Source organism: Sander lucioperca, chromosome 6, assembly GCF_008315115.2.
Source record: "Sander lucioperca isolate FBNREF2018 chromosome 6, SLUC_FBN_1.2, whole genome shotgun sequence".
Lineage (NCBI taxonomy): Eukaryota > Metazoa > Chordata > Actinopteri > Perciformes > Percidae > Sander > Sander lucioperca.
In genome coordinates, this window is record NC_050178.1 from 18,021,213 (window position 1) to 18,047,649 (window position 26,437).

The 26,437-nt window shown below is 42.0% G+C and overlaps 1 long non-coding RNA gene across 1 annotated transcript; it reads left to right on the forward strand.

Annotated features, from left to right (window-relative positions):
- LOC118495370 lies at positions 1-26,115 on the forward strand. The gene is made up of 3 exons (XR_004897749.1): positions 1-206; positions 8,372-8,381; positions 26,105-26,115. It is a non-coding gene; the product is annotated as an uncharacterized LOC118495370 (long non-coding RNA).
- The last annotated feature ends 322 nt before the right edge of the window (positions 26,116-26,437 follow it).

Consider the following 26,437-nt stretch of genomic DNA (forward strand, 5'->3'; position numbering starts at 1 on the left):
GGTCTTGCAGTCGGTGGAGAGCAACTGCGGCACCTGGCTCTAAAAATTGCGGCCGCCTTGATCTCGTGAGATTATCGTTGCCCACGTGTGCATGACGTCAGAGCAAGTCGGGATCAAGTCGGACACAAATCTAACCGGCATGCATTGGGCGCCGATCGCCAGTGATCAATTCTGCGCAGATCTGGCTCATCTTGAACGAGCCTAATGTTTAAACGTAGCTGTGTTTCTCCTTATCGGGTCTGCAGCCTTGCAAGCTGTTGGCTGGTTGGTTTGTGTACAGCAACCATAGCGACGCACAGAGCTGACCGTAAACAAGCAAGAGGCCGTAAACTGGGCGTAAACTGTGGTAAAAACCTTGATTGAGACGCATATTCTGAATGAGCTATATACATGTCCAAAGAATGCCTCTAAAACCTGAATAATACCGGAATATCCCACGTCTTAATCGGAAAATGCTATATTCGGAAAAAGGCCTTATTCAGAATATCCAACCAGTATATGCTGTTTACATGACCTGTATCAAATTAGGAATATTGTCATATTTGGAATAATGGTGGAATATTGGTGTGCATGTAAACGTACTCAGTGTCATCCTAGTCTATATCCACGACGTTCCACTTTGCTGTGGTGCCACTAGAAATTCCGCCGGATGTCCGTTACCTTCCTCTTTTTTTGTGTTGTAATTTTGAACGCCGGTGGATTTATGAGGACTATGGTTAACTGCGCCTCAGATCTCTGCAGGGTAAATCCAGCTAGCTAGACTATCTGTCCAATCTGAGTTTTCTGTTGCACGACTAAAACAACCTTTGAAAGTACACATGTTCCACCAAAACAAGGTCCTTCCAGAGGCTATTTTGCAGCGGCACCGGGGCTCCGTCCTCTGATAAGCACTGCCCAAGACGATTGTGATAGGTTTAAAGAAATGCCAATAAACCAGAGCACGTTTTTCTCCCATTCCCGAATGCTCCGCATTGCGCTGTGGAATAAGGTCAGGCAAAGTAAGACTATTGTCAGCCTAGCAGCTGACGGATTTGGGCTGGAGGAGAATAAATCAGCAAAGATACCTTACACTGAGAACAACAAACAAGATCCACCAGCTCTGGCAGGTGCTGAAGAGCTGGAGGTGGCGGTTCAAGGAGGCGAGAGAAGAGGAAGGAGGAGCACTCTGAGCTGCGCAGCATCCTCCGCTAGAAACTTATGACCTTGAGGTGGGACTGCCTTTCTAGCTAACAACATTTGAGTTTACAAAACAGCTGCTTGGGTGGAAGCGCAGCAGAAGTGCAGTGGCCAGCTCACCTGCGCTACAGCTGAGATTGGCCGTCACCTCAGAGGCACCTTCAGTGATGCATCCAGGGAACAAGATCTTATTGGACATTTTATTCCTCACATATAAATACAGATACACATAGTGAAATGTTGTTGCGTCAAACTCCCAAGCAGTACAAAATTCAAGGAAAAGGGATTTTAAAAGCTAAATAAACAAATCCTCACGCAATCCTGTGTGTGTGTGTGTGTGTGTGTGTGTGTGTGTGTGTTTCTCACTCTCTATTTAGACCAGCCCCCCAGGAACAGCCCTCAGCTTTGCAGCGAAATCCACGCAGGGAGGTTGGCCGGGGTGGTAGATGGGTCAAACAACACAGGACTTTCACCCGGGGATCACGTCCCACGTGTTGCAGTTCCTTTCCGCGTTATTCTCTTCGTAACCACAACCGTCCCGTTGTTGTCAGCGTGTCCTGCGTGTTACGGTTCCTTTCCCAGTTCTTCTTTTCCTAACCACAACCGTCCCGTTGTTTTGGCCGGTGTGTGGCGTTTCATGTCCCTGTTGTTGCGTGCCACAGAGACCGCGGATCGTGTCCCTGCGCCCGGGGATCGCATCCCACGTGTGGCGGTGCATCCCGTTGTTGTCAACGGCGTGTGCCGTTTAATTTCCCCGTTGTGGTGTTTTATTTCCCCGTTGTTGCATCCCCCAGAGCAGCCCAGTGTCATGGCAGTTCGTGAAATGGTCACGTTCGAAAATCGTGACCTGTACGGGGAATAAACGAGAAAATGGTGACCTGTACACAAATCAATAAATCATAATAACATGACCATTTCACGAACTGGTGTGAGACTGGGTTGGGTAAAAGAGACGCCTGTTAAACTGTTGCCAGGACACCTGCAACTGCAAACAAGGTCGGTTATGACTCTTTCTATTCAGAATTTTTAATCCATGGACATTTTATTTGAAAACCGTCCCTCTAGCCGAGAAAAGCGATTTAAAAACGTGACGTCACCACAATGTAAAGGCTCTGGGCCGAGCTGGAACTCGCGGGCGGGGGCCAGCAGGAGAAACACTTCTGCGCATATTCAGTGGGTCTTGTATCACGGAAGTAAACCCGGAAGCTTCGAAACTTTTTGAACAGCAAGGAGAGGGGCAGAAATATCCAAAGCATTGGCAAGCTCCACCTTGAACAGACGTTAAGTAAATTGAAGTACATTGTGCTGATAATGCCTCTCACTCACAAATAGACAGATATTATAAGGAAATATTTATAATTGATCTTCATGGAAAGAAAGCCCTGCTGTAAAATTACATTTTGTTTTTGTTGTAAAGTAGTCACAAGTCTTAAGTGATAGAGTAATTTAGCGTATGTGAGTTTGGGGTTTACACAGCTAAGGGCTGTTTAACGAGTTGCAGGTGCCAAACTGCGAACAATGAATCATCACATGAGCATTATAGGAGAGCGATTGATTGACAGCAGCCCCTCATATTCATTTAAATGTTATTACAAAAAAAAAAAAAAAAAACAGTTCTGCCCTACTGGACAATGGTGGAAAAATTAGCACCAGTCAAGCATGTGATGAACCATCTCCCCTGACACACACACACACACACACACACACACACACAGTATAAATATCCAAGCTCCTCTCCCAGTCAGTGGCTTGCAGTGTCTGTGAGAATGATGTTGTATATTTTAATTATCTCCAACTGGATAACTTGTTTGCTCCATCTACTGGTGGGTTTGTGTATAACAAACATATACACAGCATCTGCTTAATGATAGATCATTGATCACATCAGAGAAAGATCACTTTAGCCTATGAACTCCTTCACTAATCTGTTACTTTTGTAATTATATCTAAATTCTTACTTTTTGGCCATCAGGTTGCATGCTATGTTTATGGTGACGCTTCCTCCCGCGGGTAAATGTTTTCCCCTCTATTTAAAGAAAAATGTAGGGCTTTCATTGCCTTTATCATGGAGCAGCTGGAGAATGACAGGAAAGAGATAGGGGATTAAAAGCATTAAAGGGCTGCAGATCAGATTCAAACTCAGGCCGTTGCCAAGGACTCCGCCTACATGGGACACAATCTTCATTTACAGTTTTTGCCAATTGTTTACTCACTGAAAGTGAATGTTTAGATAAAAGCATCAAAACCTTAACTTTTGTAACCAACCATTGGACACTTTGTTCAAGAATGAAAACTCTTGCAATCATTGGGAAAACACTTCACAATGCAAAACACCCTCTTTGTATTACTATCACTCTGCCATGGCTTAGAAAGGAAACGGTCCTGGATAAAAGGCAATTTTGCAATGGAAAAAAAAAACTTTACCAATATGATATGACTAACTCAGACTATTAACTCACCGGCAATTACCACAGGATGCGGAACGTCTCCGGAACGTCGATGGAGTCATTAGGTTTCCATTAAAGTCAATGTGTGTATTTCCACTGACTGCGGAACGTCTGCGTTCCTACTCCGTCCCAGCTCCGTCACTCCGCTGCCCTCCAGAGCAGATATGCAGAGCTTCTATTTTTGCCGGACGCCGGAGAGCTCCGCAGCAATTCAGCACAATTCAGATTGTGGGGGACAGGAAGTCGAGCACAGAAACAAAATAAAACATCCGGTTAATTTTCAAAATACAATACACCGTGCTCACGGCGGATCACATTTCCCTGCACTACACCTTGAAAACACAGTACAGAGTTGTTTCCCCTCTACTCCTCTGGATGGAAACAAACTGTTGTTGGTTTTGTGGTTCTGTTTATAGAAACTACATCCTGTTATATCACGCGAACATACGTGAATTCGCGAGATCTCGTGGTCGGCTGGCCGCAGCCGTTACGCAACAAATCCGGACCTGGTGGGTATTGACGGACGGCGGAGCACGCAGCCGTTACGCAGCGGAGCCGGTCCGCAGACGTTCCGCATCCTGTGGAAATCCACGGTTACATTAACATATGGGCACAGCTTATTGTGAAGACAGGCTTAAACAAATGTTAACCTGTCCTTTAATTATATTTGTTTGCATCTGCTCCTTAACAGAAAGTCAGACTCTGGTCCTGACACTCTTAGGCTTTAAGGTCAAATACTGTTTTAACAGTCAGTATTGGCGTGCTTATTAGCCCATGTAGCAAATACCACTCACATAAAACACAGCAGACAGATAAAACCAAAAATATGTGGCTCCACACATCCAAAGTCTTTCAATAGCACTTAGTGCTTTTGATGAGCTTTTAAACACAGAGTTGTCTCTTCAGGAGTGGAAGCGCTGCAGTTCAATGGTGGACTGGAAATACGCATTCTCTTCCAAAATCAATAGGCCTGAGTCATTTTAAGAGCGTCATAAAGCAAAGGTTGTTGTTTCATCCACCTACACACACTCCTCTTTCTCTACCAATAATATTTGCCTAAAACCTTGAAAAAAAATCAGATCAAAGCACATTTTCATGTTTTTATGAAAATATTTGCTTTTCTCTTCACATCATGAGGGATAAGATTTGAGGAGAGTGGTTAATTAAAATCATTACATGAGTTTGTATAAGATATATAGAATAGAGTGCAGAGTGGGTGGGCCCACTTGTCCTGGAAGTATATTTTATCATTGTAAATTTGCACTGCAACACATGCATCTCCAAAAGAAAAGATAATGTTTCAGGCCCTATTTTAATCACTCAAGAGCAATTAAGATTAAGATGTATTTATTTTGATTAGGACAATGCACATTAATCAACATTTCTGTAAATGCGCCATTGTTAGCCATTCGGCTAATTTTCAACTATAGTCCTAGTTGCCAGCATAATGACCATGACCAGCATAAGGTCACAGTCTTGGGCGCCCAGACTGTGTGGGCGTCTCCAAGCGCACCTTCTATTTTGGTTCATGTAGGTGAAGCAGCACAAGTGTAGAAAGGCTGGGTGAAGATGAATATAGATTGACGGTTGCAGTGATCATAGACTGTAAAAATAATGGACGAAGCTTTGGGGTCTGAAAACTGAAGCCAATGCTGAAGTGCATTAAACCTGCATTCTTTCTAAAATCCAGCAGCGGGCGACTCCACTGGCTCCAAAGAGAAGTCTTTCTACAGAAGTCTATAGAAAAATGAGCATACTTCTCACTTAATTTATTACCTCAGTAAACATTTTCATAATAAGTTTATGGTCTCAATCGCTAGTTTCAAGTCTTCAATGATGTTTATTTTTTTGAAATATGGTCCCATTTATTTTAAAACAGCTGATAAAGCAGGGAATGCTTTAGCGGTGAGGCTACACGCCGACTTGTCAATTAGGACACTGGCTTAGCACTGCTAACCGTGGTTCTAACTTTTCCTCTAGCAAAACATTTACTAGAACATAGCCACGTAATTTCTAGTCTATACTTTAAAGGTATTGAGAAAAGGCATTACAATAAGCAAGGTCAATCCACTCAGCTTGTGGTGCTCAAAACACCAAAAAATAAATTTTAAAAAACTGAACAGCAACGTCTCTTTCCAGATCTTGCTGTGTTTAATGATTTTTGGTCAGTGTGGACTCCTTGTGACTTGAAGATTAGACTAATTTCTCTGACAGCTCAGCCCTGTGGGGAATGCCATTGGAATGCTGCTGTTGGTTCCAATTGAGTTATCATGTCCAATCTGGTCCTACCTCAGGAGGATGAGTTTGAAAATATGTGAACATTAAAACAATTCTGAGATTTTTAAAGTCTTGTAGTTTGTGCTAGTTTCAGGTCAACTAAGAAGTGAATTTCCCCATCACTTAGTGTATAAATCAGTCGTCAAACAGTTTAAACCAAGTAGATGTACAGTTGTTCAAAATTGTGATAATGTCACTCGCAAGAGTTTTTACCGATGCCCACATGTGCAGCATGAGGTCGTCTTGAAAGATTTCCAGGAAGTTAAAGTCTCCGCCTCATGGGTTCCTTAAACTCACCACACAGTTTGTTTAGTTTTTGTGAAATCCGAAAGTGGGCACTGGCCCGATCATCCTAGTTTATGATGCTTGATTCTCAGCAGCCGCTAACCTCCCATCTGGAGCTTAAGTAAAGTCAGCTTGCCCAGCCAATGCAGGTGTTTCACATCCGACTTAACATAGGACTTCAGCAGGGTAACTAGATCTGTCAGAAAATCAGGCCTAAAATGGAGGCGGTTTGGGCAAATGACATTACTTAACAAAAATGGAGGGAAAAAAGGAGAAGAGTCTTAATCGCCCCTTCCTCCCCAGTCTGAACAGTTTCCAGCTGCTACAACAGAAACCGATTAAGCAATGATGAAACCCAGAAATAATACTTTGTGATGTCTGTCTTTGAAACATAACTGTCACAAACAGAGTGAGCTCTCCTCGCAGTGCGGTAAATTATTCTCTGGGGCTTTCCTTCATTCACTTGTGTTTGGCTCATTTCCTCTCTGAACAATAAAGCAGTATTGATGGCCAACTGAAGGAGAGACAACAGCAAGGTTATTGCATCTTTTTGCTGCTTGCTAAGCAGTGTGTGTGTGTGTGTGTGTGTGTGTGTGTGTGTGTGTGTTCTTGTTTAACTATATTTGGGGGGCCAAAAACCGGGAATACAGTATACTTGTGGCTTTGTGGGGCCAAAATGCTGGACCCCACAACTTCAAAGGGCTGTTTGAGGGTTAAGACTTGGTTTTAGGATTAGGGTTAGAATTAGGTTATGGTTAGGGTTAGGGTAAGGGTTAAGTTTAGGCATTTAGTTGTGATGGTTAAGGTTAGGGTAAGGGGCTAGGGAATGCATTGTCAATAACGGGTCCCCACAAACATAGTGAAACGCAGTGTGTGTGTGTGTGTGTGTGTGTGTGTGTGTGCACACGTGTGCGTGCGTGCGTGCGTGTGTTTTGACAGGATCTGCTCACTTGATCTGTGTCCTAATAACACAATATAAATACAGTTCTAATTTCTACTACTTTTCATATTTCTTCCCAATCTGGAATGTCCAATTCCACTGCCGACTCTACTACTGGCCTGGGAATGGCTGCACAGAGACATGTGCTTCTTCTGTCACACATGGTATCACCAAATTATTTGCATTACACATTGTTTTGCTGGTCAAAAGATATCTATAGACATCTACGTTTAAACCAGGCTTATGCCTGGCCCACACTAAAACACTTTTTTCAAATCTTAACATTTGTTCAAAAAGTGCGAGAACCCACACATAACGACATGTAATGATAGAATTGACAGTTGTGTTCCTATACTGTGTGGAGAACAATGATTTGGCCGGAACAGCATAACACACACAAACAGATTCTATTCTCAAACAACCAGAGTCCAAACATGGCGCCGATTGAAGAGACGTGCCGCCTGGGCCGGGCTTCTGCACGAGATTGGTGCTCATATGGAGGTTACCTGCTGTTAGCACTGCTCTCTGCCGGAAGCCAGGCCGCCCTGGTGAGTGTAAGCTAAACATTGAGCAAACTAACGCTCTGTTTGCACTGAAACCCTTAGCTCTGTTAGTGCTCCCCGTTTCCTTCACCCTCTCTCTCTGCCTTCGTGATCCGCTAATCAGTGGTATAAAGATCCGTATGAATGCCGCTCTCCCTCAGAAGCCCGGCCCAGGTAAACAAGACTAGACTGTGTCCTCGGCTGTCCCTGCTGTTCCCCACAAACAACAGGATATCAGATAGTAAACATTGATCATGTTTATTTTTGCAATTCAAAATCCGTGCGGCCAGGATGGACTTCTGAGCAGACTAAGGGATGTAAAAAACACTCGTAACATACCTCACACCATAGAAAGATCTGGCAAGATAGTCTTTAGAAGCATCACAAAATCTGGGCTTTGCTGACTATTGTCGGATGGGGGGAATCGGGCCCAAAATTGGCTTGATTTCTCGTGTGGTGTGTACCCTGCATAAGTGTGGTTGGAAAGTAAAATATTTAAGATGTCTAGGTTAAATATAACTGTTGTTTTAACAGCATTTACCACATATCAACACGTAGTTCAATGCATTCACATGAACAAATTTGACATGAACTCTGCTCCCCCCGGCTTTAAAGCTCTGTGTTTTAGCACGCACCCATCCACCCCGACTTCCTTCCTACGCAAATATCCATGTTCTTATACAGCAGCAACGTAGTGAATACAGTAATAAATACGTGGAATACATATGAAGTACAGCTGCTTTACTTTTCTTATCTATGTGTACGAATGGTTCATGAGAACAGCCTGTGTAGTAAGGACCTGCTTCACATTGAAATATAGTCATTTAGAGGCGTGTTTACAACATGTCTGACTCTGGCAATGTCGTTGCAGATCTCTGCAATGATGATGGTCATTAAAATGTTACCACAACCAAGTTGTAATTATACAACCACGGTTGTGAAACTAAACTTGAAAATGTCTTATTTGTATTGAAGACAGGTCACCCTGTTTTTTTTAAATCGTTGTATTGGTGATGTAGTATATACAGTGAGAGATATTGTCAGTCTTGACTCTGTGTCTACACCCTCTCTTCCTGTTGTGTCTTCTGGCCCAAAACAAATTGCCTTCTTTTCAGGGATCTAGGAGGGTATTGGGGACAAGGGTGCAGATCCCAATGTGTTGCGTTGTGTAATGAGTTCCATGTTCGTGAAATCGTAAACAGGATATGGGGCTGCCTAAAGCTCAGAAACCCTCCCTGATGCTTAGAGCTACACTTTAAAGCCTCATAGGCGCAGGATGAATTTCTGCCTCCCATCATCAGTGAAGTCAGCGGTACCCACGAGGTTTTCTCGTTTTCTGTGCGCTTGCATGTCTTCAGCTTTCCTCATGCCTCAAGCTCTCCTGGCTGTTTTGATTTGAAGCTGTGTCAGTCTCAGCTGCAGATGCCATCATCAGTATTGACACTTCTACTACAGCTTTTATCTCAACAAGGCATTTGTCCTTAAAATCTGTTTCCATTACAAACCACAAGTCATTTGTCTTGATTGTAGTGCACTTGTACTGATTTGATTGTTAACATTCTTTCTTAAATCTGTCTCTTGTGAGTACCCAGACTTCACTGAAACCGGCAGATTGTTTTTGTGAAAAAAATAATTGTACGACTTCCAACATCTCTAAAGCTGTACACATTATGTGCCAGCTTGTAGACAGCTATTGCCTTGAAAACCTATAACTATTAACCAGTCATTATTTTCAGTTTAATTAAACTAGGCAAGTATTCCCCTTGCTTCAAGTCTCTGTGCACAGCTAGGCAAACATGTTGCAGATCTGTCTGTAAATGCTTTTTCAATTTAAGTATTTCACAAAATGTTGGCATGTCAGATACTGAACTGAACTGATATGTGTGAACCACGATATAAAATGGGTCTTTAATGTGAGGAAACGGCTATATGCTGTATTGTGCCGTTGATATAAATATTCCATCGCTGTAGAAAACAGCAGCAGTAAATGAGCTGCATAGCTCTGCAGGGCAGCTCCGTGAAATCCTGCTCATCCAGACACAAACACCTTCCCATTAAGACAGCAGCCAGTGGAAGGTCATTAACACAATAATTAGTAAACATGTGTGCCATATTTTCCCTACTAGAGTGTCTTTAATCTTGTGAGTTACCTAATTAATAAAGGGAAGCCGCCTAATATGACTCGGTTAGGCTAAGGTGCCACGGCAGCAGGCTATCTGGCTGCAGAGAACAGTGGAGCCTCTAACCCCAAAGAAAGGCCCTTCTTCTAAATCTAACAAATTTAAATATTTTGCTTTGACACATCCTTTTTGTGCGACACACCATAGTCTACAATGGTGGATGGACTCTAAATTTCAATCCCGTCATGATGAAGAAGATTAACATTGGACATAGTCTTTCAAATCAAGTTTAAATCAAGTTACACGTCAACACAAAAGTCTGTCAAGTGTATGAGTGTAAGAGTATGAGACAAGCTCAAGTCTGAGCAGTTTTGGGATTGAGTCCAAATGGAGTTCAAGTTTGGGTTCAGTTGATTGTAGTGAGAGTGGACAGTGATTCAGTCAGTCAATACAGTCATTAGAATTTAGTTTAAATTGGACCTGTCGCATGACCACACAGTAAAACAAACTGAGGCTGATTGACAAGTTTACACAGCAATAGACATACAGCTAAAACTAGGACAATAAAGCTGGACAAAGTTAAATCAGAAACAACTTCATGGACAGAGAGACAGTGCAGTAGGTTATTTGCATACAAGAGAATGTGCTTTGGTGTTTCAGTGCATAGACAAGAAATGGCTAACAAGATTTTTTTTTTTTGTTTTAGCAATCACTGCGGGCTCTGAATGGGAATGAACCTGATGTGTGTTTTTAATGTGTCACTAGCAGTCTGTCAGTACAATATGGGGTACATTACAGTGGGAATTTTACACTTTGATTTAAAAAGTTAAAACAAAAGCTATGAAAATCTGGAAGTAGTGTCAGGACAACAGACCACTCATGAATGACAGCGAGAATAAAGAGGTGATAGTGGACTTTGGGAAGCTGCAGCCATTGCAACTGGTTTTAAATAGAACTGAACGTTTTCAACGTTTCAGGTATTTTCTAAAATTAAGTTTTGATGCCGCTGCTTGGTGTCACTTGAAGCAATCGTTTTACCCAATATTCCTGCTAAGCGGTGCCTTTTCCTTTGACTGACATACATGGCACAGTAATGGCAACTCTCATTTGTATATGAAGTTGCATTCCAAAGTGTTGCCTGACAATATATTTAACATATCCAAAAAACCCTGGCATCTCCAAGCTGGCAGCTCTCACTTGGTGAGCGCTCATCACTTTTGAGTCTGATTCACATAGTGACAGGTATCTGACACAACACATTACCACAGGAGGAGGGTGAGACCACAGCAGTGACACACTCCCATTTGTGCCGACACTAGCGACATGTTTATTTATCCCTGCTGTCACCGCGGACTCAAAGGGAACCAAAGACATGGGTGGCCTCGACAATGGAGATCTGCAAGGCATGAAAGATTAGGCCTGGGGAGTTGACATGGGAGGAGCAGCAGACCTCAGGCGTATGGCCTGGGGGCAGGGCAGACAGACGTAGCCGCACTGGAGGGCAAACAGACGTGCAGCCAGGGTGTGGAGTCGCTGTGGAGGGTGAGCAGAAGGCTGTAGGTCGGGAAAGGCGGCTGGGCAAATGGAATACCTGGCTGCAGGTTGGTGCAGGTGCTAGTCAGGCAAACCGCTGGATACCAGAGCAGGAGGAGACAGGATCAGGGCAGGAGGCTAGCCGAATGGGAGCCAGACCGGGGTGCAGGCTCGAGGATAGCAGGTCTGGAATCAGGTTTGTTGCTAGCCGACAGGTATGCAGAGGAGGCTGAAATAATTCCGCCAATCACAGGTAGCAACTTCACCAGTCAGAGCATGGTACAGCGTTCAGATGAGGCAGACAGGTACAGGTTACAGGGTTAAGGGTACACGTTCAGATGGCTAGAAAGCCGAATTAGTCGAAAATAGAGTCACGCCATCTGCACTTGCTGAATGGCTCAGTAGCTGGCACACGATCATAGAACATGGAGATGATGAATAGCACCTGGGCGAACACCATGTCTTTATTTTGCGGGGGTTGTGATGCTCAAAAAAATGTATCTATAGATTTACAGACGTCTCTTATACCATGTAAGTATTTGGGTCAGAGGGCATCACGTGACGGGCCTGGCGTTGCAATTCCATTGCTTGGCCACTATGTTGAATTTGCTTCAAAGCCCAGAGAACTTCCTGGGCACCTGGTCATACCCCATAGCTCCCATGTGATCAGATAACATGTCTAAGCCTTCATTTAATAGCCTTATGGAAAGCAAGGCACAGAGCAACATTGACAATCTATAATCTTATACTGCAGGGCTGAAGAAGGAAAATGGAAACAGATGATCAGGTGGGGGGGTCAGGTAAAAGAATGGCAGGAAAGTCTGAGGGCATCTGGTGGATGGATGGATGGGGAATGCAGAGGGCTGGGGAAGTAAAAAGTTGCTGAAGTTAAAGACAGAGAGGCAGAATGGGAAAGGCAGTACTGAGGCTGACTGTGACATCCTGCGTCTTATTTTTCTTTTCTTCTCTTTTCTATCCAGTAAATATCTGCAGCCTGATTTCCAGACTGGAGTTTTGACAGAGCAGCACATCATGTAGCAATGTGCCTCTGGCAATATATAAAAGCTACTTTTCATCTGAAATGTGTCCTCTCTGTGTTTCTTTGCTGGCATGTTGTGCATCCAATGACACAGCTAAGTCCTTTCATGTGTATCAGTAGCACATTCTCTGGTGTTTGAATGATTATTTGCTAAGCTGTTGGAAAGTGGGAAAGGAAATCTTTTCATACAGACAAACATTAAATTTTGGCTACAGAAGTAAGTAGGGAGGAAGTGTCATTTTTCATCCCAGTCTCTTTTCTTTATAAACATGTGGGATCACTGCTTCCTCGCTTTGTTCCGCACAGGTCATATGCTGCAGGCTCCTCAACAAACCTGGCAGTTGTTGGCATGCGAACACAAAATGGTGGACAGTCACAGCTGCTCTTTGCTGGTCAATGAGCATATTCAGAGTGACATCTAGATCAATACAGAGTGTACACTTCTCTGTGCCAGGTACACTTCTTTAGAGCCCTTCAGGAGTTCTGGGGAGGTTTCAGCTCGTATTATCTGCTGTGAGTCTTAGTGAGCTGAAGGTTTCTTTTTCTACTCTGTGGAAAACATATTTGTTACAATGATATTTCCCAGGATAATATCTCTTCATATGGAATATAATTTAAGATATTCTTTATAGTATAACATAGTCCCACTAAGTGGTATACAATTTCAAAAATGAAGAAATTAAACAACAAAATAGGCTGATTGCCCTCTAGAATGACACATGCAAGCATGGGATAGAATGACATTTGGCAGTGCTTTCCAAAACTGTTACAAATCACTGATGAAAAGGGAATCAGTGTTATGATGTCTCAGAGCTATAATTAAGGTTTAGTTAGGTTACATTTAAGGAAAGAGGATGGTTTATGTTAAAAGAAGCACTTAGTTACATTTAGAAAAAAACTCTTGATTGGGATTAAAATAACTACTTTTATGGTGCATTATGGTTAGGGGACCTTCATCATAATGATTACAATAATAGCCACTTGGTTAAGGTTGGGGGGTTGGGGTCCTGAATCTTGTAGGTTTTTAAAATACCTTCAACTTTGTGTCATTTTCCTTCAGTCTCAATGGAGCAAAAGTTCTATTACTGGGGAAATATTGTCATCTATAGGTGTGCCCTAACATTGTAATGAGGTGTGTGTGTGTGTGTGTGTGTGTGTGTGTGTGTGCGTGTGCGTGTGTTTCATTCAGTCGTGTCACCTCAGTGAGCAAGCTTGCCTGAGAGAGTGAGAGAAGTTAAGAAGAAAAGAGGAGCAAAGGAAAGCAAAGGTGCCAGGAGTAGATGTGAGAGAATATTGCATTTCATCTTTTCTGCATCATATAGTAACTATAGGATCAGAAATCTTTATACTTTTCTTTGTTTTATATTTTCTTCTTTCAGTGGAGAAGATTTCCAGGGATAAATGGGTGGAGATGAGAGAGTGAGAGAAGTTAAGAAGCAAATTGGAGGAACAGAGAACAGAGTGACCAGACAGAGTCAACATGGAGTAGATCAAATAAAGTACCGTAAGGCTAGGAAAGAAATCTAATATAATTGAGTAAATGGTCTTTAGTTGGCCTAATATTGAAGTTAGAGTATTGAAGACCATATTTACTTGGCATTGTTGGGATCCCTGATTTTCAATTACAGCAGCCCAGATAATTATGGCACTTGGATTCAAATGTAGCAGATTTGTCAGCTAAATATTCATTCTGTGAACTCCAGCATAGTATAACAAAAATAGCTTTTAAGATTAGTAATGCTGTTTATGCCAAATTCCTACCCTACCTATGTCATGCAACATAGTAAAAATAGTAACATCAGACAATGTCTGAACCCTTTTTAGGTGGCAGCAGTGAAAATGAGTCATCTTCAACATTTGCTGTGTTCTGGTTTCAGAATGATGAAGACAGGTGGAGATACAAAATAGGATGTAGGCTCTACAGGATGATTTTTTTCCTTGGCAACTGTCATGTTTTTTGTCAAATGATATACAGATTTGTAGACATTGTATTATCTCAAATGACTTAAAAAATAGAGCGTTACTGCTGTAAACGGGAGAAAAACATCTCCCCGACTCCCCCTAGGTTTGGGCTGAGCCCCGAATGTTTACACCGTCTGGCTGGGAATGACAATAAATGGTCTCCTGTTGCAAATCCTATGTTTTGCTTACTCATCCATCCACCCTGACCTCCTTCCTCTGCAGACTTTGTGGATCTATAATCATTTTGTTGAAAACACTAATACTTTTTTCTTTCTTGGGAGGACAGTTTCAAATTACTATGTCAGTGAATTGTTTTTTATTACTTCAACAAATGTCCAGATGGGATTTTGCCTCCTAATTAATTCTTACTAACAATGTCAGAAATTATTAAGTATTTGGATTCTTATTGCCTGCACTCTTGTGGCATAGCTATGGGCAGAGCTTTTGCCCCATCCTATGCTTGTTTTGCAATGGATACGAGAAATACACTCATAATCCACACCAAAACCCATTTGTGGAAAAGATAGCCTGCTTTGATGATAGTGTGCTCATACTGAGAGGTAAGAGAGGATGGCTGACTGTCTAAATTTCATTATGGAACAACATGAAACCTTAATGCAACAGACTTAACAGTAATAATAAGGCTGCAATCTATCGCAAACCCTTAAGCAGTAACACAATTCTATGTAATATTGTGAAATTTAATTCAGTTGGTCTGAAAATGTATTTGATCCTCACTGAAAACTAAACTCTCTATAAATTTCCACATTCAGTTCTCACAACTCAAGTTACCTGTATATGTCCATGGTTTACCGAGACACACAGCTGATCGTTTAGGAAGAGCAGTGAAGAGCAGATTCACAAAACACTTGTCTGTGTAAGTTTAACATTTGGACCAAATTAACTAGCTAACGCACCCCTTGGCTGTTCGGCCTCACTTCCCGCCCCTATGAGACTGCTACGGGAGAGGGTAGCCGCTCCGGAGACAGACTTTCAGTGAGCCACTGTGGTAAGGTGACCAGATTTCTGAGATAAAATCCGGGGACATTTTCAGCTCAGAAGTGTAAATACCTCCAAAACAGGTAATGTTTTTATCTTTGTAAACTTAAAACGGGGACACTGCCCCAGGGGCGTCACTAGACCTAGAGCTTCACTGGGGCATAAGCCTATATGTAAGAAAATTTTGTCTATTTTAACATTTAAATGCCTCAATCTGGTGCACTTTGAAAATAAATTCAGACAACAAGCAAGAGGTGTTCTATGTGTGGAGTAGTTTTGGAGACATGCCTCTTTGTAATTATGACATATATAAAAAAAAAAAATATGGCAAAAAATACTCCCCCAAATTATGCATATGCCTATTTTTGAAAAGTAAGTGATGTAGTATAACCAGCAGAAGACTAATTACATGTGAGGGAAGTTTAGAGACACAACTCTATTTAATTATTCAAATATTAACTTTACCGAAGTTGAGCACTGAGCAGCGCTTGCTCTGGCTGTCTTGAGCCTGCGCGTGTAGGTGCGCGACTATACATTTGGTCAATGTTTTCTTTCTTTTATTCCAATTTCGGGTCTGTCAGTCACAGTGAAAACTGGGGACATTTCCGGGGACAGCTCCAGCCGGGGACAGGTCACCGAAACTGGGGATTGTCCCCGGAAACCGGGGATGTCTGGTCACCCTACGCTGTGGCAGCTTGAATTTAGCCAGCACAAACCCCAGCGGGGCCACAGCGGGGGCCAGTGGCAGCGCTGGGTCTAACCTGTGGAATGCAGTCCGGGATTTAGCCTTTTAGCTCAACAATTTCTCATGTTTCCTCGAATTTATTACATTTCATTGATCTAGTACTTTATGGAGCTAAATCAGGGCCAAATGTTTTGTTAATTTGAAAAATATATATATAGTTGAAAAACTAAATCTTGAAATTGAAAATTTAAGTTTTGGTCTAAAACTTGAAAAATAAAATCATGTATTCAAACTAAAAATAAGCGTACCATTTTTTTCTTTCAGTTTGAATAAAATTTAGATTAAATTCTGGAATTATTTTGAATAAATTATTAATTTTCATTTTTCACTTTTATATTTGTTTTCAGTTCCACATTTCATGTTTTCAGATTCAAAACTTATTTTTTTTTACGGCTTCAAATCTTTTTTTTTCAGTTTCAGATCTGTTTTTCAGTTTCAGATCAGTTTTTTTCAGTTTCAGAATTTTGGCCCCGATTTTGCGTAGGGGGCGTGGCTTCAACTCAGAGGGGTGTGGAATTATGAGTGACAGCCTAACAAAGAAGGCAGAAGACTCTCCTCAGTCATGTTGCCTTCAGGAAATTGTGTTACTGCGAGAGCTATGACTGAATGCTTTCTATCCACCATATACATGTGATTTTTAACAACACGTGGTACCAATTACACTATAAGAGCAATAAACTTCCACGTACGACTTTGAATGAATGCACCACAGTATTCACTCGGCAGTCAGCATGGCGTCCGCTCCGCCAAGGCAACCCTGGCGCCAGCGCACAGGTAAGACATGTGAAAGATATTAGCATTTTTGAATAGATACTTTGGGACATTATCCCATATCCCATTTTTTTTGTCATTAACACATAAAACAGAAAATAGGTGGACAGCTGGACAAAGCTGCATTGTAAGAAATTATTCTGTGGTCATATAGATTTGAATTAATGTATTAGGTAAAATATATTCAATATGATTGTGTTTTTGATTTTGAGGCAAATATTTAATTAAATTTCAAATAAAAATGTTTGGAATAAAATCCAACCATTGTAGTTAAATAAAACATAAGCATTATATTTATCTAATCCCAAATAGAGAGAATATTGAGTTAATTCAAATCAATGTAATCAGGCTAATTTTAATTGAAAAGTACTTCCTGTCAACCTAGCTAGCTAGCAGCTATAATGTTACCCAGCATGCCGTTCGGCTGTTTAAATTTGTAGGCTAAATGTAAAATTATTAGTGTTAGAAATTGTTAAAGTCGCAAAACGTTGTGTGCTATGGTGTTTTATCCTATTAAAGAGAGTTAGTTGTGGGTTAATTGTCGTTGTAAATTTACAACCATGAGTGAGAAGGGTACGAAGTTAACAGGGCTCCCATTCTGAAGTCACTTGCGGCATTGCACCGGTATTACGGTATGTGAAAAATTCATATCGTGTGGGAAATTAATATCCGTATACCAGTATACTGCCCAGCACTACTACAATGAGTCGGAACCACAAAAGTGAATTGCTAATAAAATTCTTATTTGAGTATTTGTTAAGTTCTGTACTTTCTGGGCCATAGACTAGTTATTCCTAAGAAAGAATATTTAGATTTAATTTATTGCATTGATTAAATTCAAATCGATGTGCAGATTAATGTAAATGATTATTACTCAATTATATATCATTGATATGTAGAATTAAATTAATTTGTATTAGTACTATTTACACATTAGGGAGTTTATCTTTTTTAAATCAACTCAATATTTTTGTTTTGGTTATAATTAATTCTGTACTGTTTTCTATTCGAATATACTCATATTAAATGGATAACTATTAAGGGTCTCATTTAATTCATATTTACTCAATACCAAACCATGTGAAATTTAATTAATAATATTGCTTGTAATCTGTTGCCTCATTTTTATATGGTGTATCTTTTCTTACAGTGTGGAAATGAAGCATCGCTAGCACTAAAGTTAGCATTAACTAATGTTAGCTTCACACTAGCTGGTGTTTTTACACAAATTTCAGTGTCCAGCTCAAGTTTTTTGACTTTAACGTGTAGTGTCTTTGTTAACCTCTGTTTGTCAGAATGACCATAACTCGACAGTGGCTGCGATGCTTCATTTCCAGCTTTGTCCAGCTGTCCACCTATTTTCCCTTTATGTGTTAATGACAAAAAAATGCCACTGCGGGGATAATGTCCCAAAGTATTTATTCAAAAATGCTAATATCTTTCATATGTCTTACCTGTGCGCTGGCGCCAGGGTTGCCTTGGCGGAGCGGACGCCATGCTGACTGCCGAGTGAATACTGTGGTGCATTCATTCAAAGTCGTACGTGGAAGTGGGAGAAGTCATTGTTCCTGCTGAACTGCACAATCTGGCACAGTTTATTGCTCTTATAGTGTAATTGGTACCAAGTGTTGTCCAAAACAGTATTTTAAATGGAACTTTGTCACTAGCATCAGTTTGTTTAGTAAAAATCACATGTATATGGTGGATAGAAAGCATTCAGTCATAGTTCTCGCAGTAACACAATTTCCTGAAGGCAACATGACTGAGGAGAGTCTTCTGCCTTCTTTGTTAGGCTGTCACTCATAATTCCACGCCCCTCTGAGTTGAAGCCACGCCCCCTACGCAAAATCAGGGCCAAAAGTCTGAAACTGAAAAAAACTGATCTGAAACTGTAAAAAAAGATTTGAAGCCGTAAAAAAAATAATAAGTTTTGAATCTGAAAACATGAAATGTGGAACTGAAAACAAAACAGTTGGCCCTGATTTAGCTCCATAGTACTTGGGCCGCACGGCACAGCAAGAGGGTTCTGAGGTTGAACCTGCAGGCCAGCTTGAGCCCTTCTGTGTGGTGTTTGCATGTTCTCCCTGTGTCAGCGTGGGTTTTCTCCGGGTGCTCCTGTAACTCAACAAGAAGACAACTGTTTAGGTTATTCAACAGCTCCTATTATTGGTGACAGCCATGTTTGCTCCACGATTCACTTCCACGACTCCCACAAGAAGACTTCCTGTTTATTTCACAATAAGACCCCTCACTTCCATCCCATATGTAAACTCTCTTACTGGCAGTTATATTTCAACACCTGGATATAATGCAACTTGTATGTAAATATAAGCACATTTCTTTTTTGTGATTAACATTTTTGTTGCTTTAAACAAAATACGAAACATACAGTTTACAACATGAACACATCCCCTCCCCTCCTGAACCACTCCACCCGTCATCCCCACATATGCAGTAGGCCTCGGTTGTCAACTTAGGTACACTTACTAAGACAAAAATGTAGGTAAAATAATAACCATAACATTCAAGACAATACTGTAAACCAAATGAACATAGTATGTATATGTGATAACACCATAAGCACATAGTATACACCTCTCCACAGCACCTGGCTTCTTAGAAGCCCTCCAGAGAGCTGAAGTACTTTCCCCATTTTCTAATGTAGACATTCAATCTTGCAAACCGTTTGTATGATGTATTTTCAAACGCTGCCACTCAAGCCATCTCATTCCTGTACTGAAGGCACCCCTACATTCCTCCATCCCCTTAAAATAGGGTCCAGCCCCCCATGACCCTGTAAAATGGATGGATGCAATACTGTTCTTGTACTCCTCTATCTATGTAATGGTAAAATTTAAATGTATTCTTTTGCAGTGGTGGAAAGTAACTAAGTACATTTACCTAAGTACTGGACGTGGGTGTGTGAAAGCAGGGCTGGTGGTGTTTGGGTGGGGGTCCTGCTCCTTTTTCCATCTGCCACAGACTTCGAAGTGGAAACCTTAAGACTCTTTTTGCTTACCACTACCAGACAAGTCAGTTGACATCCAAGAGAGTTCCCCTAATATATTCTTAAACCTTTTGGAATCGTTTTTTTCCTTCCTGCCTCCAAATCTCATGAATAAAGCATAGGGCTCTCTCAGCATCTGAGTGGCATGGAGGGTGGAGGCGGTGGCCAGGTCCCATCCATCACTGTCAACTTACACACACATGCACACACACCCAGGTTTGTCAGCAGCACACAAGGTGATAGGAGTGTGTTGGGATGGGGATACAGGGGATATAAGAGGGTACATTTCTCTCAGGGAGGACAGAGAGGGAGCATTTAGTGGGAAAATATCTCTATATCATTTGGAATCAGATGAGCCACCTCAAAGGCTGCAGGCACCATCTCTGCAGGGCTGACACTGAAAAAAGAAACCGATTGAACACTAAGCTGTTGGTACAAAACTGCCTTTACAGCTGCACTGGAGTTGTGCGGTGAAGACAAAAATGACTTCTCATCAAGTTTTCTCAATTTCTCAGGTCAAAATTAGCTTTCTTACAATTTTTTTTTTCAGAACTACAAGATTAGCTTTTTGCAGCTGTGTCAATTGCAAACTATCAGAAGTAATAAAGTGATTGGTTGAATTTATGTTCTTTCACAGATGTTGACTACACTTACATTTTGTATTAGCAAAATAAGAGAAACGCAGCAGCTAACAAATGTGTTCTATTTCGTATAGGCTTCGCCCTCTAAGCCCGGCGCGGGCCTCAACTACGTCCACAGATACTGTATATTATAGGTGCGGAGACATAGCTCTGCTCCCAGTTGTTCTTCAGCGTCAGCAGTATGAAGACTTCTACCTCCAGTGGTGTTCGCCTCTGTACCAACTGCCGGACTGGCTATATCCTGCTGTTGGATCTCCACCCCAGCTGCGAGTCCTGCCTCGGTCCCGTTCACACCAGGATGGCGCTCACCCCTCAGGCCTCCTGCCCATTCTGCGCCCGCCTGCCATCTAAAGAGCTTAATCGGCGGGTGGACGTTTTTCTGGCTCTCCAGGTCGACGGTGAAGGGGACGGCAGCTGGGCGGACCGACAGGATCTCGGCGACACCCTGAAACTGCTTCGATGGGCATGAGTCCGCTGACTCGATTCCCCCAGAAGACGTTTCTCTCACCGGTTTTCCCTCCTCCCCTCTGGGAGGACTGGACCTTGACACGGGTGACGATGCCCTCTCACTATGGCTCTCCCCGTCTCCGGAACGGCCAGGGGCATCGCCTTGGCGGTCTTCCCCTCTGCCACAAGCGGCTCCACTCTCCACCGCTAAGGCTCTCTTCTTGGACCTGCCAGACATCATCAAGAAGGCAGTGGACCTGAGAGGCATAGCGATGCTGGCTCAACTCCCAGCCCCTGCTCGCAGCCTTTTGAGTGGGAATGTGTATGTCCAGGAGCCGCCGTCCAAAATACAATCAGTATTAGGCCAATTCATAATCATGACAAGCTTTTATCAGAATAATATATTATTTGATACATTGACTTGTCAGTGCAAATAAGAAGAGGAATTAGTCTGTTCTGCTTGTGGACCCTGTGTCGCAGGTGGCGTTGACTACATCAGCTTCGCCCTTAACCCAACAGCGACAGCTCTTAGAGGGCGAAGCCTATATGAAATAGAACGATTGTTACGTATACGCCACCTGCTCCACTAACACTGGCTGAAGAAAATGCTCAGCTACGTCTCCGCACCTATAATATATAGTATCTGTGGACGTAGTTGAGGCCCGTGCTGGGCATGAGGACAGGAAAGAAAATCTTCACGATGCATGCGCTTAGGGATAAACCCAATAGCGACAGCTCTTAGAGGGCTGCGCCTATACTCATAGAATCTGGAGTTACAATACGTAACTATCGTTTGAGTCACTGCAGAAACCTTTTCAGGGTGATCCTGTGTAGGCCTGCATATGGGAGGAGGAATTGGAAATTTATACAAATGGATGCTACACTGATTCATCACTGTTGATTAATCGCTGCAGCAGAGACAACTGTATCTGTGATTAAAGGTGTGGGAGAAGCAGGTGTTAAATTTGATGCTGCGCTGATATACATATCAGGCTCACAGAGGGAGAGAGATGCTGTAGCACAAAGATGCACCTTTGGTCCTTTTAATTATCATTTTAGCAATAGTTTTCAGTCAATGAAAGCTCTTCAGGGACAAAAAACTAAGAATATTGCAGTAATTAAAACAGGTGCAAAGAGCACTTCACAGGCATTTTGTATTCAGCAGAACAAAACCAGAAGACAACACTGCAACAAAAGTACTACATCATTTTCTTGACTTTCTTTCTTACCTTACTGCTGTACCTTATTTGACTGCATGAATCAGTATTTATCCTGGATTTCAACACAGTGCAGTCCATTTTGATTTGTATCAGCCAGTTATACACAGCATTTGTTTCATTATGGGCCCTATCTTGCACCTGGCATGGCGCAGCGCAAAGCGCCTTCTAGTTTAAGACCCACGCAGTTATCAATTTCCCGTCCAGCGCCTACGTCATTTAAATAGCAAATGCACCTGCGCCCATCTGTGCGCCCATGGGTGTGCTGGTCTTACAGGGATGTGTGTTTAGGTGCATCTTTGGCGTATTGCTATCTTGAGGCAGCGGAAAGTGATCGCGCCATTGACCAACAAAAACCTGGTCTAAAGTCAATAACGCAGCATTTCATTGTTATTTTAACAGCGCATTAGTAAAATGCGCCTAGGCTCGTGCACAGCGCGCGAGCACACTATGCTTGTTACACACACACAGGGACACTCGGCAGCACACAAACATGCAGAAGATTAAAAATAAAAAATATTAAAATGTGAAATATAGACTAGGTCGATTTTCAGATAATCTGACACCCTCGGGCATTTTTGAGTAAAAGTTGGCAAACAGACTTTTCTAGGGGTATTTTTTCTGCTGAATCCATTTTTGCTGTTTGCCAAGCTGTATCTCTTATGTGAAACTCAGTAGAGCGCAAACTCCAAGATGACCTCTAAAATGTCAGGAAATTACATATTTTTAAACTTTACATCAATTAACAAGTATAGAAAGTTTATTTAGGTGGGAATTAAGATACTTGCGACGATGATAACTGCATTATTTCTCATTGTAGTCATGAAAATATGTTTTTATCCTTATATTTCAAATGGACAAATAGAATATATAAAATGCGAGAGTCACTTGTTTGGAGCCACATGCATACTATTGTCTTTGGATCAAAGTGTGTGAATTGAGTTCGGAGTTATCCAAGAGGTTTGTTATTCTACTTTCTATTTCTATTACTTTCTGCAGTTATTTCCACACATCGTATTTTTCATCACAATTAATTTCTATATCTAAAGAGCGACATGAACCAACACAAAATATTTCCAGTTGTAGAATTGTACCCATGAAGTTGGTCAGATTATAAGATCACCATTATGGAAGCTGTGTGTAGTTCGAAGCCTGACCAGACAATGTCATTGGATTCTTACATTATATGCCAAGAATCCAAAAAAGATAAGCTATACAATGCGACAGAACAGGGCCTTTTGACAGTAAAAGCAGCTGCACAAAGTAGAGGATAAGGAATACATATGACTTCATCAACCTAGAGCGGGAAATTCAGCTTGTTCCAGTTGAATTTGGACATGTCCCTTTGACAACCCTGCTATCAGAACCTAAAGAACATTCACTGATACCAAAATACACGGCCCCTGAATGGTTCATGGAATTGATCCACGCTGCATTAAAACTGAGAAGTGACATACTTGCACAAACAGCATACAAAGGTTTTGTAGTAAGCGAAGAGGAAATGATATCATGCGTTCCAGAGAGCCTCTTCATGTTCCTTTGCTTAATGTTTGGTGGACAGGGTCTCTTAGAAGTGGATCATGATGATAAAGCTGCTCAAAATAAAAAAGACGACACTCAAAGAAAGGTTCTTAGTGTTTCTCAAGACCATCAGCACGTGTAGCACTTGCCAAGGACATTAAGTTTTTTGTCAAACGGCAAGATGCAGATATTAAGACAGGTTGGACCAATTTCAATCAGACAATCAGCACGACCAACTCAGAGGTCACAAGTATTGGCTATATGCCAATTGTACAAGCTCCCGCCCATGAACTCGACACACTCAACACAGTAATACAGAGATGCAGGCACATTGCAACAGCTCTTGGTCAACAACACGTGGTCCTTACAGTTGACAAAGCACTTTACAGTAATATTATGGACTCAAATGGGCAAAAGATGAATATCAGGATTTTCTGATCATCAGAATGGGTGGCCTGCACACATCTCTAACCTTCCTGAAGGTGATTAGCAAACACATGCAATCGTCTGGTTTGATGCAAGCATGGATTGAAAGTGGACGTTTTGGTCCAGGTACAGCAGAACAAGTCATCCTCGGCAAAGACGAGAAGATGTGCAATGCGTGCACATAAAATCACGATCCAAGCAATGTGGAGAATCCTAATTCCAAAACTCATGAACTTCATCCAAAATGAAAATCAGGCTCTGAAGCAGACGCTGGAAGAGAAATCAAGCAGTGAAGACATTGAAGATCTACTCACATTCCTGGCTACCAAAGAGTTCCTTAATATTCTGTCTTCTTTTGAGAAATCAAACATGAATCTGAACTTCAAGTTTTGGTGGAGCTACATGGAGATGGTGGAGATCTTGTTGATGTTCACTGGTGCTCAGCAAGAAGGCAATTGGAAATTGCACTTGCATTCCTTCCAGCGAATGATTGCTTTCTTCATGACATACGGGCACACCAACTATGCTCGTTGGGGAACAATCTACATTAGCGAGATGCATCAACTCCCCCCAGAAGTCCAGGAATTTGATGAAAGGAACTTTGTTGTTAAACGCACTGGCCAAACATTCAATGAAGTGGGCCCTGACCAGAGTCAAGAATGGCTGAACGGCCAACCAGTGGTGAAACGACAGTGCATCACTGGTCGGCCGTTCAGCCATCCGTTGAGCACATTACCAAATTGCTTTGTGGCGCCAAGCAAACAAGCGGTATCCTGTCCTTCCTCCGCCAGAGACAATGGGGTGGAGACCGGAAGATTCTACGCTGCTGCCCATCTTGATGTCACTTCCTCCAACATTCTACTGAGTTTCACATAAGAGATACAGTTTGGCAAACAGCAAAAATGGATTCAGGACCCCTAGAATAGTCTATTTGCCAACTTTTAGTCAAAAATGCCTGAGGATTTTTATTTAGGCACATTTTTGTGATTTCAACCTGGTCTAATAGTATTATGATATGATCTGCTCGAGCGCTCAAAAGTGGATTTGTATATGCCCTAAACGCACCTGCGCCAGACGCTTCACGCCGTGCGCTTAGATCATTACAATAGGGCTCTATATGTTTGCAGCAATCATGTCAAAGGAGATTTGATTTTGACATCCTTTCCAATATGTTCAGAAGTTTGAAGAACCAAAAAAATCTCCCAGATAAGTTGTATTAATTTGCAGTAGGCATCATACAGTAAATCTGCCCCAAACTTTTTCTGCTTCATTACTATATCTACTATTTATATAAACTTGGTGAATCCAAGATGGCTCTCCCTCCTGGAAGGCTAATGCCTTTCCGGCACCCAACTTGGTTGGTTTGTTTATGTCTAGTTTATACTTTGTTCATGTTACAGGTGGTTAGGTTAAATGGTAATTTTGGGACCTTCCTCCACAGCGCTGCGGAGGAGGGCCTGGCAAGTCCACACAGCATTCTGGGATGGGAGACAAACGTGCTCTGGTTTATTGGCATTTCTTTAAACCAATCACAATTGTCTTGTGCTAAGCTAAGCGACGTGCTAAGCGCCGTACAGAGCAATGTCTCCTCTGCAAAATAGCCTCGGGAAGGAACTTGTTTTGTTGGAACACATGTACGTTCAAAAGTTGTTTTAGTTGTGCAACAGAAAACTCACATTGGACAGATAGTCTAGCTAGCTGTATGGATTAATCCTGCAGAGATCTGAGAAAAGGTTAACCGTAGTCCTCATAAATCCACTGGAGTGCCAACACAAAGGAAGCCCAAGGCAATGGTTATCTGGCCTAAATGAGTGAAATCCAGTTGATTTTCTGTCGGCAACGGAGCAATCCCAGAAGTGGAACGTTGTGGATATAGACTAGCCATCACCAAACTCTAAAACATTAGGCCCGCCCAGGACGGTTGTGATTGGTTTAAAGAAATACAAACAAGCCAGAGAATTTTTTCCCTATCCAGAAAAAATAGGTGGTGTAGCCAGACCTTACTCCAGCGCTGACACAATGCTGTGGAGATAGTCTCGCTTGTGGCCAGTCCCCAACAGTGGCACAAACAAAATCATATTTAGCAAGTCTTAGAGCCTTTAAAGTACTTTAAACTTTAGTGCGTAACTTTTTGATATTAACAAACGTCTATTACATTCAAGCCATTGACAAATGAGTTGCTACAAAGCTTATTAAGACTCAGCTCCACACAACTCTCTCTGTATTTCTCAGTATTACCTCTTAATTACCTTATCTGAAGAGTCCATATTTTCTTTTATCCTCAGTGTCCTCCTTGGCTACTAGCAATTGCATGGGGGAGGGGTGGGGGCTATCACTAAATG